Below are 11,700 nucleotides of genomic sequence, written 5' to 3'. Positions count from 1 at the left end.
CTTCTTGGTACAACAAACCCATCCATGTCACAGCATCCCTAGTCAACGATTCGTTCCCGCTTGACAACTCTTTTTTGAGATCTGCTTGTTAGCTAGGTTTCAGTCTGTATTCACAAAAAGAAAAGGAGGACTTGTGGCACCTTAGAGACTAACAAATTTGTTTGAGCATAAGCTTTCCTGAGCTACATCCGATGAAGTGAGCTGTAGTTCACGAAAGCTTATGCTCTAATAAATTGGTTAGTCTCTAAGGTGCCACAAGTCCTCCTTTTCTTTTTACAAGTACTCCTGTTCTTTTTGCTTGTTAGCTAGTTTGCAATACATATAGCGTGTGCTTTATGGATATTACATAGTGCCTTTTTTAAAATCAAAAAGTTTTGTGGTACTGAGTCAAACACCATATAAAAGTCTAAGGACATTATATCTACATGGTTGCCCTTATCAAACAAATTTATGATCTCATCAAAGAATGAAATTGGATTTATTGACAAGACCTATTTTCTGTAATAGCATGTTGACTGGCATTAATTATATTCCTATCCTTTAATTCTTTATTAGTTGAATTCCATATCAGCTTGCCATTAGTTTGCCTACATTGATGTCTGTCAAACTGGCACATAGATACCTGTGTCATCCCACTTGTCCTTTGAATATTGCCCAACATTAGCATCCTTCTGGAATTTTCCTAGTATTCCAAGATTTATTAAAAACATCAGTGGACCAGAGCTCTCCTCAGTCAACTCTTTTAGGGTTCTTGGGTGCAAGTTATCTCAGACTGCTGACTTAAAAATGTTCATCACTCGATGCAGATGTCTAACATCCTTCTCAGTTATTAGTGGACTGGACAGCACTTTGTCATTCTCCTATGATACGAGTACTTCATCCTACTTTTTCCATATACAGAAAAGAACTATTTATTGAACACTTCTACCTTTTCTGTATCATTGTTAACAATTTTACTATATTCATCTAACATATACCATTGCTAGAATTTCTTTTGTTCCTAGTATATTTGAAAAAACGTCTTATCCTTATCCCTGGTAGCTATGGGGTTTTTTCCAGGTGTTTTTAGCTTCCCTCATCAATTTTCTGCACTTAATAAATTCTAATATATGCAGATTGCTATCTAGTCCTTCATTTGTTATATGTATATTAAATATTTATTTATTTTTACTTGCTGCCTTAATTTCGCTACTGAACCAGGATGGGCTTTTAGCCAAAGCTGTTCTCTTCTTTTGCTAGTAGAATGATAGCTTTTTAGCCATGTAATGAGAATTCTTTAAGAATAGTTTAATTTTTATTCACATTTTTCTGTCTAAATTTGTCTTCCCAATCAATTTTGCTCACAGTTTTCCTCAGATTTGGGAAATTAGCTCTTTTGAAGATATTACTAGTTATGACTGTCCTGTTTTCCAAAATTGAATATAGTCAGGTCATGATCACTGATCCCTAGGCAACCATCAACTTCCAGTCCAGTATTTAATTCATCTTTATCTATCATAATGAGATTCAGAATAAACTTACCTTGAGCTAGGGGCAATAACTTTTGTGTTAAAGCAAATCACACTTAAACAAGGAGATTCAGCTAGGAAACATACACCAGAAAAAGCCAAGGAAAAATAATTTAGGCAGCTCAGTGACAGGGAGAAACCTAAGAAGTAGAAATGCTGAAAAAGACCTAGCTGAGAGAGGCATTGTTTTATTTTATTTGATTGATTATGCATATAGCACCCTCTTGGGGCTGTGCACTTTGCAAGCAAGTATGAAGACAAAGTCCCTGAAGTTTACAATCATTTAGTGGACACAGCTGACAACATTTGCATTTGCAATGTGAAATGGCCACAGAAAAGGCCAGTGGAATTTTGGGGCTACACCTCTAAGGTGTCCTGGAGCAGAGAGATTATTATCGCTCTCTATATGGGTCAGATGTGGCTGTGCCTGGAATATTTTGTTCAGTTTTGGGTACCTTAGTTCCAGAAGGGTATTGACACAAATTGGAGCGAGTTGGGTGAAGAGCAATGAAATTGATCAGGCTGCTTGAGATGTTAACATGTTACAGTCTGGCAGCATCTGAAGGGTGTGAACACTAAGAAGGGAAAGGAATTATTAGTGGGTGTATATGAAAGTGGGGGCTCCATTGAGAGAAATAGGATGGCATTACAAAAATGTTAGCTCAGTATCAGGAAAATCTAGATAGAGAGGTATCAGGGTATGGGATAGTCTCTAAGGAAAGCAGTGGAAGCCCTCATGCTTGGGTTTTTAAAACTCATTGGACAAAACACTAGTAAATATATAATAAATTACAACCCTTCTCTGGGTTAGTCCAGGAAAACTAATAGGTTTTTCTAATCTCTAGTGTCTCTGATTCAGCCACTTAAGGGAATTTGAAATATTAAATCCCATTGTTCTAGGGATGAATTTTTCTTACCCTATTTTGTAGTTATATTTCTCAAAGGTGTTTCCTGCAGCTGCGCATTAAAGTTGCTGGACACATAATATTTTTAGCTAGAAACTGATCTGGAATTGATCTTCAGGGACTTGTAGGGTATCAGATGCCAGAAGTGGGGTGTAAGAGCATGGGCTGTCCTCACATGCCCCCCTGTGGCCTAGCATGGCACAGCAGGTGTGACCTACCTTAATTTCTCTCTATTGGATGAAAGTTCAGCTTTAACAGATCTGGGCAAGGAGAAGTGAGACAACACATACTCACAGAATAGCATGTGCCCTTTAATGGAGTTTCGGGAAAGGAGCAATTATAATAATCAGTTTATAAGGTCCTCACGTCAGGACCCTGTCCAGAGCTCCCAAACTTAAAGTCTCTGAGTTAAGACAAGCTAATTACCTGGGAGAGACACCACCATCCACTGCAGCCTGAACAGTTTCTACTCCCCACTTTATAAGGCACAGGTGCCTTACCGTAAGCTCAGTGGGGCTGCAGGTAATCAGTCACAGGTGCATTGAAGCCTGCTCACTCTTAAAGGGGCTGGTCACATTATGACCTGGGGTGGAGGGAATGTTTTGTTTCAGTCAGATTATGTCTTAAGAGGGGGTACTGAGGCTGGGGAGCTCCTTCTAGAACTCCTGTGACTCAGCTATGACACCTTCCAGGGCCAGCGTGGGTATCTAAACAGGCCAGGCCACATCTTTGGGTCATGAACTCTGATGAAAAAATATCAACAGGCATCTGGAGTGCCAAACTAGGAAACTGGGGTCACAGCTCCACTGCAGGGCCTGAGAAACATTGGCCCTCTCCTAAAAAAAACTAACCTTAAAGTGCACTGAAGCTGAGAGCTGCACCTCAATCATCCAGTCAAAGGCAAAGGATGCTCCAGAGCCACAAAATTATTCGTCAAGGGATTACTGCACGCTCCAGGGAAGCCTATCTAGCCTTTGCTGGCAAGATGTAGAATCCAACAGACTTAATTAGCTTGTCCTTGTCTATTGACTGTCTTCATGTGAGGAACTTCAGGTGCTTAACTAATCCTCCACTGAGGTGGGAAAGGGACAGCCCATTTGTAGAGATCATTTAATCCACTACTGTAATGTAGCTACCTGTGACGTGGAGCATGGTAGTTGTTTAACAACATGCAGTACAGCTATACAGCAGTTCAAGAGAGGGAGTGAGGAAGTGCGGTTCTAGGTTCATTGTTAGGACAGAAGACTTGGACCTGCAGGAAGTTTCAGGGGGAATATAGGTCAGCAGACTGCGATCATCTGAGCTAGAATTTGGCCAGGCCTCTGGATTGACCAACCTTTAGTTTTACCGGACAATAGCATGGGGTCTTTCATGACCTTATGTATTCAGGAATGTCATTTTCATGGCTCATCTCAAAACATGGTACCTCCAGTAGCACAGTGCTTCTTATTACCCTGCTAGGGGTGTTGTTTCAGCCCTGACTCAGGCTATGTCTAGACTTGGAGCTTGGGGTGTGATTCCCATCTGCACTGACTCACTTGGGCTAGATCTCATGAGCTCACACACTAAAAATAGAAATGTAGCCATGGTAGCACAGGCAGCAGTGAGTGGCGGCACTAGCTGTCTTGAGTACAAACCCGCCTGGACCCGGTGGATACGTCCTCTGGATGGCTTAGCTGTGCTGCTGCTCCCAGCCACCTGTGCTACTGCAGCTAGGATGCTACCTTCAGCGCACTAGCTCAGCGAGAGCTAGCACAAGTATATCAACACAAGTTGGGAATCACACCCCTAGCTCACACAGTAGGTCTAGGCTCAAAAAGAAGAGCACCCTCTACCGAGCCACCACTGCCAATTTCTGCCGCATTTAGGCGTGGTCTCCTATCGAGCAATGACTTATCCAGAGAATTGCAGACACCTGTGCTGACAGGCGCTATAGAAACTTCAGGGATTATGATGGATACCATGTGAGTCACAGATAGTGACTAAAACTGAACACAGGCTCCAGTTACAATGAAACAAGCATAGGTGTTTAATAAGCAACAATCAGCTACTTCCTTATAATACAGACTCGTTTATGGTTTGGCCTGTAAATATGATTTTATGATCTTTTATTTGGAGGGAGGAAACACAGTTTTTTCCCTGAGGGAAGAGAGCCTGTGTCCTTTCCTTATATAAAGAGGCTACAGTATTTTTCAGCAAGAGTCCTACACCTCAGAGCCCCCAACCGTGCCATGACATGGGTTGGGGCATTTGGGTGGGTTAGTTCATTCCTGAGGATTATTTTGGATCAGTCAGGAGCTGTCACCTTTAAGACCATCTGATTTCTTCTCGCTCATGGTTCATCTCAGTGTCTGAACATTCCTTGTTACCTAGACTATGACCTCTTTGGGGACTGTTTATTGTTTTGCGTTTGTCCAGCACCTAGAACAGTTGGGTCCTGGTCCATGATTGGGGCTCTGAGGTGCTATAGGAACTCAAATAATAAATAATAATAAGTAACATATGTTCAGTCTCCAGACCTTTCAGAGTTCGAAAGCTACAAATAGGAGCATTTGGGGGAGGAGACATGCCCTTCTGTTGCATTGCAATACAGGGGACAAGGAGAAGTCTCCAAAGGGACAAAGCACAAAAGCATTGAATACTTATCTAAAATACCAGGGACGTCCCTACTACTGCCAATCAAGATAGCTGGCGCATAAACAAATTAGGGCTATTTCTGGGGGGCTTTGCTGTACTCCTTCAGGGCAATACACACCTGCAGCCAGCAGAGGGAGTCAAAGGCTGTTTGACAAATACTCTAGCAGGAAGCCTTCCATGGAGGGAAGGGGTTAGTTTCCCTTAGAATCAGTTTTTCTGGTTCAATTTAATTTTATCTCAGTTCAAGATTTTATCATTCCAAAATACTGTTTACTATTCCATTAAATGACACACTAGGGTTGCCAATTTTGGTTGGATGTATTCCTGGAGGTTTCATCACACCATATAATCTTTAATTAAAAATTAATCTTTAATTCCTGGGGACTCCAGGACAATCCTGGAGAGTTGGCAGCCCAATGACACATTGCCCTGCAAATCACATGCCTGCAAAATGATGCACACATGGTAGGCTGGCTGCAACTTTCAAGTCCCCCAGAAGTTTACCAGCAAAGAGAAGTTCCAAAGCCTGTGTGGTCAGAGCAGCTAATCCCATAGTTCACTAAGCAGAGAGTCTGTTTCTCCAGACTTACAGTCTCTCTGTTTGCCAAGTGTCTTTGTGCTGTGGACTTTTCTGAAGGGGTTGTGTTGTATGTAAAGCTGGGCAACGATTTTCAGTTGAAACGTCTTTGGAGAAGGATGTAGCTTCAGTGGCTTTTTGAAAATTGATGTTGATTTTGCCAAAATGTTTGTGTCCCCTCTCATCCCCCCTAAAGCTAAAAGATTTCAGAAAAAGTCAAAATCTTTCATTCTAACATTTTCAAAACAAAGTCTTTTGATATTTTTTGGTTCAAAATAACTTTTCTTTTTGAAATGTCCTTTAATTTATTTTAATAAAATCAAAACCGCTTTAAAATGGTCAAAATTGAAACAAAATATATCATTGGACCCAAAATAATTTTTTGACAATATTCAATTCACCCAAGATTCCAAACCATTTTTTTTCAGGTCAACACAAACCAATTTTTTAAAATTGCCTGTGAACCAAAAAATCAGTTATTCACACAGTTCTAATTTTGTGTGGATTTCCATCATATTTCCCCCCCCTTCCCTCCAGCTGCTACACTGGCTCTTTGTAGGCTTTCCCTATCACGCATCCTTATTTGCAAACTCTCAAAGTCTCCCTGATATAAGGATCTTTGGTTGTTAGGGCCTAAATCAACTCCTGTCAATGGAAAGACTCCTCTTCAGTGAGAGCTGGATCAGTCCCTTATGCAGGGCTTTGGAACGGAGCCTTAGGACCAGTTCTGGAGAAGTGGAGCTGCAGGTTTTTGCCTGGAGTTCGAGCGGAGCCGGAGCACAGCTCTAAAGCACTGCCCTTATGTCAATCATATTAACAGCTGATTAAAACTTAGCTTTAATGGGAATTGGGAAATTTTCCCAAGACACATTTCTCCATTTATCTGGCACTTACAGCGTTGGGGGAAGCAAACCTCTCAGACATTTCTTACCTCAGTGAGTGCAATTGCCCTGAGTAGCCAGCCTAGATTTCAGAACGCTCCATTGGCCTATAAAACTAATATCCCTTGTTTATCCAAGAGCAAAAATAGTCACCAGCCGGCTGACTTGTGGAAATAAGAAAGATATGTCTGGCTTGTGGAGGACTAGCTGGCTTAGTGGGTATGGAAACTCTAATCTATAGGCCATTAAGGTCTGACTCTGATGCAGGAACTGAAAGTCCTCCCCACCATGATTAGCAATCTTGATGGTACTCTCAGCCTAGAGGACAAGGATGGGTCATGGAGACTGAGCTCCTATCTCAGTTCCTCCAGGCCAGGGTTTTATGTATATTGGCGGCTCAGCTGTGGGGGTGTTTGCACTGCTGCTGCCCATGCTGTGTTTGTTCTTGGTCTAAATAATAGAGCACATCAGTCTACAGGCATGTCAATTCCAGTGTGAAGTGGAGGGGCCAAGCAGAGCTTGCTAAACTGACTATACCATAAAAGAACTATACTGCTCACTGCTGTTTCTTAATGGGCCGGGGGGGGGGGGGATGCTCCTAAAAGCAAGAATGCTGTTGTGCTCACCTTTCCCCTCATTCTTCTCTTGGGCGCATGGCTTGGCTTGGCTTGCATCTGCACGGGAGGACCCAAGGTTTAAAGAGGCTCAAGCCAATGTTAAGCCTGGAGTCAAGTTTGGCTTTTTTGGTATTTGGATCCATTTTTATGTACTTTTAACCACACAGCTAACCCCATTATAATCCTTGTGCACTTTTGGCACTCTTCCTGTACAGCACCCTGGCTCTAAGTTACCCCCCGCCTAAATCTCTTTGGAATTGGATTATGATAATTTCCCAAGTGTTGGGGCTGGGAGGTGGTGTGGCAAAGAGGGTGGATTGTGAGTTCTGGAAGGGCTTCATTGCAGTCCCTTAGCCACATGTGTGAACAACATTGGGACCAGTTAGCAGAATATGGGATGCTGGTGTTCTGGGGGTGGGGATCCTCTGTGCCTGTTCTCCTGATGTTTCTGGGGAGAAATGTACATGATGGTGTTTTTCCAGTCACATATTGTTTTGCTAACCTCCTGAGTCAGAGGCCCGACCCAGTCTGGGGTGACACAAGGTGTCCTTGCACTGCTATGACACTGCCCTGGAAACCAGACAGGACTCCAAATCCTTCCAAAGCATGACAGCAACACACTGCAGTTCAGACTCATTGACTGACCACAAAGTTAATCAAAAACAGCAAAGATCCAGGATCTGATCTGATAGCAACCCCCCTAAATAGACCTGAACTGCCTTTTGTTGTTGTTGGGGTTTTTTTCATACTTGTACAGTCGATGTAATTATTAAGACTTTCTCTCAGATTGAAAGAAAATTGTCCCTTGCTCCCTTTCAGAAAGCACAGGTAGGAACAAAGTCAGCTTTTAAAAGGGACCTCGGAGGCTTTTGTAAGCTCTTCACTTTTTGCACAGCTCTGTGACCACATGCTGTGCTCCAGCAATAATAACTGATAAAAAAAAAATATTGCAAGCCAGCAACAAAGAATCCATGGTGCTGAAAACATTACTGAAAATGCTTTTAAAAGAAGAAGAATTTGAATGTCAGCTCCCTCTCCTCTCCTTGGCCAAGCCCTGAGTTCAGGATTCCGTGTCTTCCCAGCAGGGAGTGGTGACACCTTAAGGAATGCAGGGAGGCTACCATGGAGCTATGCTGATTTATGGAAGCGGAGGATCTGGCCCTACTTATCAGCTAGAAGGCAGAGATCTGAATTCAGGACATGGCAAGCATGTGGGAAGCTCGCACTGCTACTACCTGTGCGTAGCTGCTCTGGATTTCAGTCTCCAGCGCTGTCAAGCCAGCAGCTTTCACCAGCACTGTTCTTGCTGACGATTCTTTTGAAAAGCAACTTTAAAATAATATAATCTGTAGTTAGAGTCATAGAGTTCAAGGTCAGAAGGAGCCACCAGATCATCAACTCTGACCTCCTGCACATCACAGTCTGCTAATCACCACCTACTTACCCCACTGTTGATTCCAATAACTTGGATTAGACTGAAGTATTACAGCCTTCTTGAGACAAAACTGTTGTGTACCACTGGTAGAGAATAGGAGGGACTAACGTGCACCAATGGCAGAGGCACCGGCAAATGGCAGGGAATTGATTTGGTGAGAGATACTTAGATGCTCCTAGCAAGTGACCTGCACCCCATGCTGCAGAGGATGGTGAAAAGTTAAGGTCTGATCATGAAAAAAGGTAGGTACACAGTTGCTGAGGCTGGGCATACAAAATGGGGGATCACATCATCTAAGACATTGGATCCATTTGAGGGATCCACAGTAAATCTCATTACAAGTCATCTGGATCTCTGGATACTTTTCCGTTCTACCCTTATGGACCCCACTCAGGAAAGCCAGGTTTCTGGGCTTAAATGCTTTCCTGAATAGGGATGCTATCCTGGATCAAAGCCAATGGAAGTGCTCGTTCCAGTGAACAGTTTCAAGATGATTTGGTTTGTGAAAAAAGATCTGCAGCCTCTGTAACATCCTTTATGCAAAACCAAATATTTGGGGCCAGGAGCCATTTGCTGAAATTTGCTGAAAGTCTAATCTGCTGAGATTGGCTTCTGGAAAATCACATCACATTGAAACCACGTTATTATTGCAGACAGAATGCACAGGATACCTTTGTAGGTTGCTACTTATGAAAATAACAACTACTTTAACAGCTGTCATACTAGGAAATCTTACAAACAAATAAAATACAATTCTAGGAATCCCGGCACAGGAACACACACATTTTAGCAACAGAATGGAGGGATGTGCTGCCATTTGGAGATGTGCAGAGTTAATGCAATTGCAAGACATCACTGTAAAGCGAGAAAGGGAAGACCCAATTCGCTGACCTCCCAGATTTTCTTATGAGGCACTGGGGTGCTAATAGAGATTGTCTGCCCTGTCTGTTCTAGGTTGTTTCAGTGAATGGGCCTCTTTTAATGTATTGTATGTCTTGCTCTCTTTTACCAAGCATAACAGGCCCTAAAACATCAAATAAATAAATGGATATGGATATTTTCTCCCAAATAGTTTGTGGATTAGGCTTGTTTAATGCAGCTGGCAAAAATAATTTGTTTTAAAGAGATGGACCAAAGCTGGTTCCTTAAATCCAAAACATTTTGAATGCTGTGGGAGGAGTGTTTCAAATCCCTTGAGCTGAACTCACTCTTGTGACTGGTTCTAGGTCATCTCTCAGCCTGGAAAGAGAGTGTACTCTCCACCTCTAGTTCAGCTAGGGCTGAAAGCTGTCAAGGACAGCCTTGAGGGCTGAAATACCACAAAGGCTGCATGAGATTTACACCAAGATGGCAGACAGCTGACAAGAGCTGCTCATGAGATTTGGGGGCTGTTGCATAAAAATCCAAATTCGAGCCCTGGTTTTGCCTTTCTCCAGATTCCCAAACTCCAGGCTAAGCCTTACCTGGATCTGAATACTGTTCTCCAATTCAGCTCAGAATTTCCCCCCCTAATTTGGATACATACCGGCAGTACTTAATTTTATTCTTCTGTGTCTATGTCTGTGTCAAAACATCTAACCTTGGGGCTAGCAGTGACTGCTCACTGTTTGCCATCACAGATTGTGGATAGCAAGGCAGTATATTTGCAAATCAGGGTTTGAAAAGCAGTTTTGCTAGTCCCAAGCCAATCATGGGGCGAGGCCCGCATAATCATGAAGTTGGCTCTAAAATCATGAAATTTAAAAAAGAGGAAGAAGAACCCAACATTTCGTTGCTTTCTGAGCCTTATGGGGGCATTCGGATCACCTTTCCAAGTATTTCTCTGCAATAGCGAGGCCTAGACTGTGACATTTTATTTTTTCTTTGAAATGAAAGTGGAATGACTCACACAGAAACAGATGAAATGTCACGAGACAGGATAATACTGTTAGAGGTGGCAATGCTGAGAAAGGGCCAGCTCGGATGGTCTCTGCATTTCATACACCGCTCCCCCAAATGTTTCATGATGTCTGAAAATGTTGGGAAATTTCAAAATATGAATTGCTCTGCACCTCAGCACTGCCTGGTTTGTCATTGTTATCTATTCTTTAAGTTGCAGTAGCCCCGAGAGAGATCTTAAGCAGGTCGAAGCCCCATTGTTCTAGGAAGCCCCAGGATGCCAAAATTTCTGCTCCCATGATATTTCCCATTTGAATTTAAATAGTAAGTAGCAGAAATCTCCCAAGGAGATCTGTTTTACTGAGCTTTCCAGACTGATTTCTAAACCTACGAGGCACAGATGAGCCTAGACTCAGAGGACTAGATTCTGAGCTGGGAGATGCAAACTTCATTCTAATTGTTCCTATTCCCATCGTCCCTCTGGGTTTGTGCCAAGAAAGGGCAGCTTTCTACCCTCGCCCCCTCCCCCACTGAGGTCTCCAGGGGAGCCCCATGTGAAGAAGCTCCTGAAGGGATAGACACCCACTTTTCCAACTACGTTGCCCCTGCAGGTCCCTAAGAAGAGAGAGGTAGCAGCTGCCTTCTGTGGCCACCTTCTCCTTGCAGAATATCCACTGCCAGGTGCCCTCTGCCCAGATGGACAGTGGCATAAGCCACACAGCCCCCAAGTGAAGCTCACCCAGAGTCATGTGAGACAGGGCTACCCAAGCTTCATGATACCATCTGAGAAATATATTTTGCAACTTGCCTGGAGCTTAAGGACCATAACTAATTTGCATATAGAATTTGCATGACTGTTTCTCTTGAATATAAGTGTGCCCAGTCAGGATTGTCTCCCTGTGCAGACGGACAAGAACTACCTGCTCTCCTAGCTCCCAAGCAATTAAATCCTGTCGCTAAACGGCTTTGTCCCCCCCTTGTGCTTCTGGGGGTGTGTGAGAGAGAGTGCTCAGGGCTACATTTTATGATTCTGGAGGCCACACATTGTGTCTGCTTGTGTATCTGACCCATCTCATGGTCCTCTGCCATGACTTTACCTTATAGTCTTACCTTTCTCAGTTCTGCAGCTCCTGGCTTCTCCCCAGCCCTAGGATATTTGTTGTCGTTGTGTTGTAACTGAATGGCTGTTGGGGCTGGTTTATATTTAATGGGTTCATGTAATGAGCTTCACTCATTGACTTATCCAAGCAATCTGAATGCCC

Source organism: Dermochelys coriacea, chromosome 13 (assembly GCF_009764565.3).
Source record: "Dermochelys coriacea isolate rDerCor1 chromosome 13, rDerCor1.pri.v4, whole genome shotgun sequence".
Lineage (NCBI taxonomy): Eukaryota > Metazoa > Chordata > Testudines > Dermochelyidae > Dermochelys > Dermochelys coriacea.
Note: the sequence above shows the minus strand (reverse complement) of the source record.